The sequence below is a fragment of the Solanum tuberosum genome, unplaced genomic scaffold, assembly GCF_000226075.1.
Source record: "Solanum tuberosum cultivar DM 1-3 516 R44 unplaced genomic scaffold, SolTub_3.0 scf00193, whole genome shotgun sequence".
NCBI lineage: Eukaryota > Viridiplantae > Streptophyta > Magnoliopsida > Solanales > Solanaceae > Solanum > Solanum tuberosum.
In genome coordinates, this window is record NW_006239118.1 from 504,955 (window position 1) to 515,268 (window position 10,314).

General features: G+C 35.4%; 1 pseudogene; it reads right to left on the reverse strand.

The window, feature by feature from the left end:
• LOC102606115 (probable phospholipid-transporting ATPase 8) overlaps positions 1-7,119 on the reverse strand; it is a 27,169-nt pseudogene extending 20,050 nt beyond the window's left edge.
• Positions 7,120-10,314: the final 3,195 nt, after the last annotated feature.

The window sequence follows — 10,314 nt, forward strand, 5'->3', positions numbered from 1 at the left end:
AAAAAATAATTTAACATAAAAATATAACTTATAATATATTTGATTAAAAAGATAATTTAGATAGATGATGCATTTTATTTCGTTTTATTTTTTAGAGGAGGGGATCTAAAATGATACATTTGACTTGAAATATAAGTGATTAGAATATTAATAAAACTAGATTAATTAGAATTAATTTAATTCATTTTTAAACCAATTTAATAAATTAAAACATGAAAACCATTTCTTATTAATCGACTAACCTTTTTTGAGAAAATGACTTAAGAAAGAGAACATTTTTTAGTTCATTTGAGAAGAATACTTTAACTTAAAACCACTTTAAAATAAAAATGTGATCAAGTGAAGAGGCCTTAAAACATATATTTTTTAAGAACAAAGATTTAACTTAATTAAAATACAAAATTCGACCAATATTTGATTAATAAAATAAATTACCTTAATCACAAAAAAAAGTATTCAAAGCAAACCAACACAAAGAAAGTAACTCGTCTTTTGGGGAATCTAATTAAGTTAATTAACAATTCTAAAGTTAGAGTTAATAAACAACGAACAATAAATAATTATAATTAAATAATTTAAGAGTAACGGGGAGAAGTTGAATTTGGGCCTTTCTTGGGCCAAATTCGTTGATACTTTTTGGGGTTTAACCAAAACCCGTTTTTGGTATACAGCTGGTGTATATCAATGTATATCGGCATGTATATCAGCTCTTTTCGTGTATCTCCTGCTTCCAAACCCCTGTATTTTACTTTTGGACCTGTATATCGATATTCACCATGTATACCGGTGTATACTGTTGTATGCAGCATGTATACTGCCCATTTTCGGTCTTTCTGTACACCTGTTTTCAATTTTCAGCTCGTATAAAATTGTTGTTGACTCGATGGAGAAGATGTTGGGTTTCTTCCCAACCCGTGATGCAAGGAGAGTAACGAAGGGAGTCCAATGGACTCGAACCGAGAGGGTTCATGCAAGAAAAGAAGGATAAAGATTAACTAGAGATAACTTCAAGAGGCAACCATATTTTAGTTAGAATTAACCACGATAAGAATCATTCTTACCCCTTGTAGATTATCATAAATAATAGGTAGAATGAACTCCCTTTGAAATAATATTAGTTCATATGGGCGTAATGTTAAATCATCTAATAGGTTCAATAGACATAACTAAAACAATCTAGACATTCAACTCAACTGTAGACAATCAAAATGATATCACATGTGTATGAAATAAATATTATGTAGAGTACAAATCATTCTTAACCAATATGTTGTTACATACAATTTACAGCAAGGCTTTAGACTCTAATATTACATGTATCAAGTATTGTAACCAGTGAAGGCACATATTAAACAAATAAAGAAGAATGAAGGCTGGCAGCCCTCTCCTAGGTAACATGGAAATTATTTGGTCCTCTTGAATGCCCAGAAAAGCCATTAGAAGACACAATACAAAATTTATAGGCCACACTTAATATATTACAAGAAAACAATGTGTTATAGACCATAAACCATCAAGGAAGAAAAGAGACTATAATTGTGGTCGTGTTCACGCTATCAAGATGTATTGCAATGTATTATTCTAACTTAAAAATCACAGCTTCCAACCCGATTATTCCAAGATAATAACACGAGCATTATGAAAAATATATAACTTATCCCATTTAAGCTAACCAAGAGGATAATTTAAGAAACAAAATAAGAAGAAGATGAACACCTTATGCAAGTTTAGTCCTTTGCAAGACTCATGCTAAATCAACAGAAGATGTTAATTGGTATTCAATTATTCATTCAGCAAATTAAGGACTTAAACCGGATATATGATGAGTAGAGAAATTTTAATGGAAGGCTACAAACTCAAAAGGGGATATTGTAGATCAAAGTCGGGAGCAGAGATCAAATACGTTAATCACATGAGATTAGGCTAATATTCAATACTTCCTCTTCAAGAATAGTAGGACAAACATAGGGCCAAAAATAAAATCTTCTTGAGTTAGTCAATACTTAAGCTAACAGAGATAAATTAAATAGACAAGGATTGACTACATAATTTCAAATCACCTAGCAAATTAACTACAAAAAAAAAACAATACAAACTGATTCAAATTAAGATGAACTAAAAAAACTAAACAAACTATAATATTAAACGAGCATAATACCCATAAAATGAATCAAAGCATCATATACACAAAGAACAAAACTACAGAATATTACCTCTTTCGGAGCAGCGACCGAAGACAACGAGATTGAGAGGACAGAGGTTCTTCCACCACAAAAGCCAAGTACAAATAGCAAACCAAGAGAATCTGAGTGGCGACCTTCTCGGAAACTTAGAACAAGAGAGCTAAATATAAAATTTTTAAGTGTAAAGTCACTATTGCCAAAGAACTCAAACTAGAAAAAACTTCTTTTTTTTTTCCCCTCCCTAAACACATAGAGAAAACGATCTTAAATAGATGAAGAATAGGGTTGATTTTTTTCGAGGAAAAAACGGATGAATTGGAAGAATTTGAATTTGAAATTCAAATTCTCTTTTGGATAAGGATGCTGGATTTCCGCGATTTGGTGGGATTCACTACGCTGGACTGCTGTTCGTTTCTGGATTCTCCGCGATTTCGGCTGCTGTCCGTGATTTCTGGGTTTGCAACGTCTTGAATTTTGGTTCTCGCGTTGAGGAAGAAGGAGGAAAGGGTCGGGTCAGATGTGGTATTGTTGTATGTATGTTTGGATCGCTGGTTGTATTGTTGAAATGGGTTTCTTTTGAATTGGGTTGTATTGAGGAATTGTTGCTGAAGTGGGCTGGTATTAAGAGTTGAATAGTGGGCTAGGTTATTGGTGGAAAAGGAAATGGGCCGAAAATAGGGAGTGTTGGGCCGGCTGATGCTGGAAAAAAAGCCCAAAGTTGGCCTGAAATAATTAAAGTAAATGGTAAGGAAATTAATAAAAAGACCAAAGGATTGCAAACTTAGCCTACTTAAATTGAAAGTTAGTCAAATTGAATTTAATTAGCAAATTCGAATAAAACTTAAATAAGATGAATTAATTAATTAATTAACAAGCTTCTTAATCTTAACAAAATAAAATAATCAACTTAATTAAAAAAACTAATTATTTCAATATATTTATATATATATATAAAACAATATATATGAACTATTATATAACTAAATAATTAACCAAATATTTAAAATATAAAATCTTTTTGAGACGATTTTCGAATATTCATAAAATATACTAATTATATACATAATTATGTGAAAGATATATATTATCTAAAAATTATAAAAAGTGACAAGACTATTTAAAATAGCTTGCGAACTATATTATTATTATTATTATTTATTTATTTATTTGAAATTTTATAAAATTAATTATTTAAAATCGTTTGAAATTGAAGAAGCTCGATGATTAATATACATTGTGGAGGTCAAAAATTGGGTGTCAACACTCACTATGACCCTCTAAAAGCCTACTCGAGCAATGCATGGTTAGCATCCCATACTACCACCCATAGTTCATAGAAAAACTCAAGAAACCATAATGCACATCTCACATAATGGGAGTACGCATTAACCGACATAGACCATGAGATCTAAATCATAGAATCCGATGTACTATCCCACATCGTAAGGGTTGGTGTACTTGCCTAGGGTATAACCGTTATATCTCCTATGTAGGCACATAGTTATGGGGATAAAAAAGACATTCATTGAAACCCTTGCCTAACATTGGGAGAGTTTCCATCTTACCATATCCATTTGGTGCTTAGCCTCCATTCCCATAGAGTATTTCATTTCTTTAACATTATTACACATGAGAGGGTGCCTATGGCCTACCGACCCAAGGTACATTGATTTACACATGAAAGGGTGCCATAAGCCTACCGATTCAAGGTACATTATAGGATAGCTCATTGAATCATCTTGAAAGGGTGCCATAAGCCTACTGATTCATCATGAAAGGGTGCCTTAGGTCTATTGATTCAAGGTTCATCATTTCACACAAAAAAGGGCCACCAACATTAGGTCTACCGATTCAAGGTTTATCATTACATTAGTTTCTAGACTCATTATGAAGGGCCACCAAAATTAGGTCTACCGGTTCATTTCTTAGCCTAGAATGCTTTATTAATTATTTATGAAAGGGCTACCTACATTAGGTCTACCGATTCATATTCATCATGTCAATACACATTCACTATACAAGAGAGGGTGCCTAAGCCTACCAACTCAAGATTCAACAATACTTTCATTCATTCAAGAAGAGGGTGCCTAAGCCTACCAATTGAAGATACTTCATTCATGATCACATTCATCAATATAGGAAAAAAGATGCCTTAGCCTACCAATTCAAGATACACAACATTACATTATAGAACCCTTCATATTCCATCATCCACATTCATGAGTGTTAAGTGAGAATATGCTTTCAATAACAACACATTTACATTCTATTTTTGAAATCACATGTATATCCTTCACATTATACATAGTAATTAAACACCTCCACCTTTCAAGTGGATCAATACAATTAGACAAGGGTAATAGCATAATTACAACATTCTATATCCATATAAACATAAACAATTCACATTCCATCATAATCAATCAAATCCCAATCTCAAATCACAACTTAGGAATTTAGGGGAAACCATGGGTTCTAGGAAGAAATCATCTTAAATCACTTTTAAATGCCAAATTAATTCACAATTCAATGCAATAATGCCTTTAGAAATTGTTTTGAATCGAACCCATGCATAGATTGAAAGTTAGGGTTTTGGGGTAAACTTTGAAGATTTGAAATCACTTTGAAGTTGGATCCTTGAAAGATAATAAGTCAAGGATGAAGACCACCATACCTTTTAGAGAACAAATCCATGAAAATCCTTTGAAAAACTTGAAGTCTTGACCTTGGAAGCTTGAAATCTTCACCTCCAATGGAGGTTTCTAGGGAAAGAGCTTTTGGAGGGGAGGGGAGGTTTTTATTTTGGGTTTTGAAATAATGAAGTCTAAAATATGTTTTAATACATTGAAAACCCTTAAAATATATTAATAAACCAAAAATAACCGTCCATGACCCAAACTAACCAAGGGAGGAATTTACCAAACCACCCCTCACCTTGGCCGACTTGGGCAGAAAACTGGCAGTGAACCATGCCCTAGACTCACAGACTGTGAGTCCATTCACGGACAGTCCTGTTGGTCCGTGGTCTGGGGCTGCAGCTTGGAAAAAGGGGGCTTGACCTACAGAGGCCATCCGCGGGGCGTGGATGGACCTACGGTGTGTGGTCCCCTTTCGTAGGTCACCAATCTTTGGGCAGCCTTTTGGTTTCAAGGGGTCTTGGGGGTTAGGCTTTAGTGTCCTGCTCAAGGACCCCTAGGGTGGTCCATGAGGAGTCGTACCTTGACATTTAAGCCTTAAAACCCTCAACCATGACTCGGGACAACATCAAACCACCTCAAACCTCATGACAAACTCACACACTCACTATTTAGGCTTTAGTTTCACTTATTCATTTTACGGGTCGTTACAAGATTAGTGGGGTTTGTCATATAATCGGTTGTCTTTCCACTCATTTCTCCTTGAAAGACCTTGGACAACTCCATTATTTTTTGGGTTTTGAGGTTATCTCTTCTACTGCTAGTCTTTATTTTAATCCCAGCACAAGTATATTGTGGATCTTTTAGAGGATGTTGGCATGCTAGACAGTAAATGATCTCCTACACCTATGACCTCAACTACCATTTTGACAGCTTCAGTGAATGATCCTTTTGCTGATGGTACTCTTTATAGACGGGTAAATGGAAAGTTGCACTACTTATCCTTTTCACGTCCTGATATTGCCTTCACAGTTAGCAAGCTCTCTCAATTTATGCACAATCCATGCCACTCTAACTAGAAAGAAGTCAAGCGACTACTCCGTTATCTTCGTCACACCTGCCAATATGGCATATAGATTGCCAAAGTTCCACATTCTCATTTGGTTGTTTATTCAGATTCAGATTGGGCTGGTGATCCAAATGATCGCACTTCTACCTCTGGCTATATCACTTTCCTGGGCAACACACCAATTTCCTGGGCCTCCAAGAAACAACGCTCCGTATCTCGATCCTCTACTAAAGCTGAGTATAGAGCTATGGCTGCTGCTATTGCAAAAACCAACTGGATCACAAATCTTCTTCATGAACTTTGGCTTTCACATAAGGGAGTTCCACACATTTTCTGTGACAACATCAGCACCACTTACATTTGTTCCAATTCGGTCTTTCATAGTAGGATGAAGCATGTCGCCATTGATTTTTACTTTGTTCATGAACAAGTTTAGAACAAGGATATTGAATTTCCCCACCTTCACTCAGCTGATCAAGTGGCTGACATAGTCACAAAACCTCTTCCGAAAGCTTCTTTTGTCCAACAATTTTCCAAGTTGGGTATTGTTGACACCACCAACTTGCGGGGGTGTAATAACAGATCAGATTTAGTAGTGTCTTCTCTTTAGGAATATGTTGTAACTTTCTCCTTGTATATAGGTTATAGATAAGTCTTACTTTTTTCTTAGTTTATCTCTTTGCTGTAGAAGTTGTACAGAATCTATATATACTTAGTCTACAATCAATAAAATACACCGTTCCTTTCATTCTAGTGACAACTTTATACTTAATAAAAAGAACATATATTATTTTATGCATCCTTTTCTCAATTCCACTCCTCTTAGAATATGCAGAATTATGCATGACTTTTGTGTAATGACCAGTAAAAATGACCACACCATAAACATAATCAGTATTCCGTGGCTTAGAACCTCACAGAACTATCTGTTGTACTAAAATAGAGTTTTGCTGATTATCATAACATAGAGTTCCAATGAATGAATAAGGATCTTCATTAGGATCTTCACACTTCACAATAACTTTAAATTTTGAAAAGAACCGTCGTCATGCAGGGAGGATGTGATATTTAATGCATGCTTCACCTTAAGGTTAGTCTCTCCATCAAGTTTTGAGGTTTCAACATAAATCCCATCCTTGTACACCTTAATAAGATCACCAACTCGTATACTTTTCCATCTAGTCTCTTGAAAAGTATGATTTTTAGTGTATACATTTACTTTTATTGGCATTTTATGATTGAGAGGTGTTCTTGCATTCAACAAGAAAATAACTTGTGTACATATATATCCTTGGTTGAATTTGCTAGTGGTGCATATAAGGTGTAACATGAAGGGTTTATTGGGGAAAAACAATAATTTTTTTAAAAAAAAACAAAAACGAAATAATGATACATAAGAACTCATACACAAACTTATCAATTGGTAGTAGTGTCACAATACCAGAGGATGCATGGGTGTTTCAGCTAGACGCACAATAGACTAACTGTTATTGACAGGTGTGCAGGACGGACCATTGGTCTGTCCACAGTCCATCGGGCATGTCTCGTGGGTGAGGGTTCAGAATTTAGTGTTAGGGGTAGTTGGGTATTTTCTAATTATTTTATATCTATACGACATCGTTCTGCCTATGTCTAAGACCCATATATAAGTGATTTTAACCCTAAAACTAACCCATTCAAGTTATTTTCCTAAATTTCTAAAAGAAGACCAAAGTTCTTCCTTTCCAATATATTTCTCTCTAGAATTTTGAAGAAGGAGATTCAAGCTATGGTTAAGATAAAGTCTCCATTCTTCAATTGCTTTTGGGCTTTGATATCAAGGTATGATAGCTTTTCATCCATGGAATCCTTACATCCATGAAGCCCCTAAGTTCTCTCAATTGAAAAGTAGAATTCCCCAAATTTGAGTTAGGGTATTGTTCTAAGTTATGGGTTCTTATGATGTTATTTCAATAGATTAACTTAAGATTGTTTATGCATGAATTAAGGGGATTCTATGCTTTTATGATGAATTTCCATGTACATATGCCTAACCCATGTTTCTAAGGAGAAATTGATGTAAATGAGTTTTATTCTATGAAATGAGAATTTATGGATTCAGATGTATTCTTATAGGATTGATAAGGTACATTATTAATTGCTTTGAGATTGAAGCATATGTGATGATTTATGATATGAATGGATTTGAGAGTGAATCCTATGTATTAATTGTTGATTGTTGATGTGATTATTGTGGAAGTGATTCTTCCCATATGATTTCCTTTTTGTATGTATGAATATGAAAAACTTTCTCACATTCAATGATTCTAGGTTGAAAGGATTTCTCACCTAAAAATGAATCTAAGTTAAAAGACTATGAAATTGATGAGGCTAGAGGCGATTACCCATGACCTCTAAATTAGAATAGAATATGAGGTGATTACCCATGTTCCTTAGAAATGAATAAGAGACGACTACCCTTATTCTATGAAGTTGAACAAGAGGCGACTACCCACGTTCCTATTATGTAAGATGGACAAGAGGCAACTACCCATGTATGAATTGGGAAAGAGGCAACTACCCATGATCCCAAAGAGGCGACTACCCATGATCCTTCATAGTTAGGCAAGTGGTGATTCCCTATGTCTTTAAAAGTAAGCTATAAGATGTAAAATGTGATGATGAATGATTAGCTTGGATTGTTGCTTGAACTACCTTCCATTATGAGTAAGACTAGAGGCGGTTACCCAAGTCTTGACTAATGATGAATTGAGGTTACTTCAAGAAGTACTCCTCACATGTTATGATGATCTATTATGTGCATTGATTATGCTTTATGACTTATGATGACTAATGCTTATGTTTATGTGTTGTTTATGCAAGCTATCATATTTAGTACATCTTTGTACTTACCCATACTCTTTCCTATATTTCTTATCAAAATGTAGGGTCCGGTGATCTCGATCATCATCCCCGTGGCTAGAATCCTTAGTAGAGACAAGGTTGAAGATTGGTGTGTCCTCATAGCATTCGAGGATTTGGCCACTATTTTTCTTATGTTCTTTCATTTTAGTTTTGAACATTGTTGTATGGGATTTGTTCCAAGATTCTATTGTATTACATGGTTTTTGAGACAAGTGTATTAGACTTCCGCTTTTGTAATGACACTAAAAACAAAGGCTAATGAGGACAAAGGTGGTGGATCTCAATTTTCTATACCCGTTTGTGCAACTTGTGGGAAGAGGCATCATGGGAAGTGCCTAGCCGGTACTAGTGGTTGCTATGGATGTGGCAAAAGTGATCATTAAGTGAGAAATTGTCCTACTCTTACGACTAGAGGAATGGAGGCCAAACAAGCTCCTTATGATGGCCCGAATCCCAATGCTCCAAAGAAGAATAATTTCTATGTGCTTCAAGTTAACAAGGACAAAGGAGCTAATCCGGATGAAGGTACTGGCAAGTTATGGTTCCTTGTTTTTGTGATGAGATTCTTATGAGTTGCTTCATGATAACCTTAGTAGGGTTTTCTCCTAAGTGGAGGATAGTATGTTGAATAGTAAGGTTGTTGAGAGTGTTGATATCCTTATCTCTTTCCTTCTATTCTTATTCAAGCTTGAGACCTAGAGTTCCTAGTAGCTTGTTTCATGTTTTGGAGTCTTGTGTGAATATGAGTTTCCATAGTCTCCTTATGTTGTGCATGTTCTAATTGAATTCTTGTATAGTTGAGAAAAAAATGAGTTTTCAAATTGTGTTCCTCATGTTAATATGCATCTATGATGAGTTGCCTAGATGTTGCATAAGTTGACTTGTCGAGCATGCTTAAATGTGTTCTTGAAAGAGTTGCATAGTGTGTTTAAAGATGTTGTAATGAGCATGATGTGACTTCGAGAAGGAAGTTCCTCCAATGAAATGAGAAATGTGAAGTTTTAGTGCATGATGAGTTGTAGATGTAGTTCCTACCTTTTTGTTGTGTTTTGAGCTTATTGATGTGGAGTTGGTGTTTCCTCCTATGTTTATGCATTTTTATTGATGTTGTATCCATGATTGTGGGCTGCTAGTATTGAGGCGTTACCCCTTAATGTTTAAAGTGTCATTTGAGGACGAATGTTCCTAAGTGGGGGATAATGTAATGACCCTAAAACAAACTAGTGAAACTAGAGCTTGACGTGTGTTCGTTTGTGTTTGTCTTGAGCTTTGATGGTGTTTTATGTTGTCCCGAGCCACGGTTGAGGTGTTTAGGGGTTAGACGTCAAGGTATGCCTCCCCAAGGACCACCCTAAGGGTACTTGAGGGTGACCCTAAGTCTAGACCCCAAGATCCCAAGGAAACCATGAGGTTGCCTCAAAGGGGGTGACCTACGAATGGGGTTCACTCCCCGTAGGTCCATCCACGCCTCGTGGATGGCCTCCATAGGTCAAGAACCCCAAATGAGGGTCTCCGATCCAAA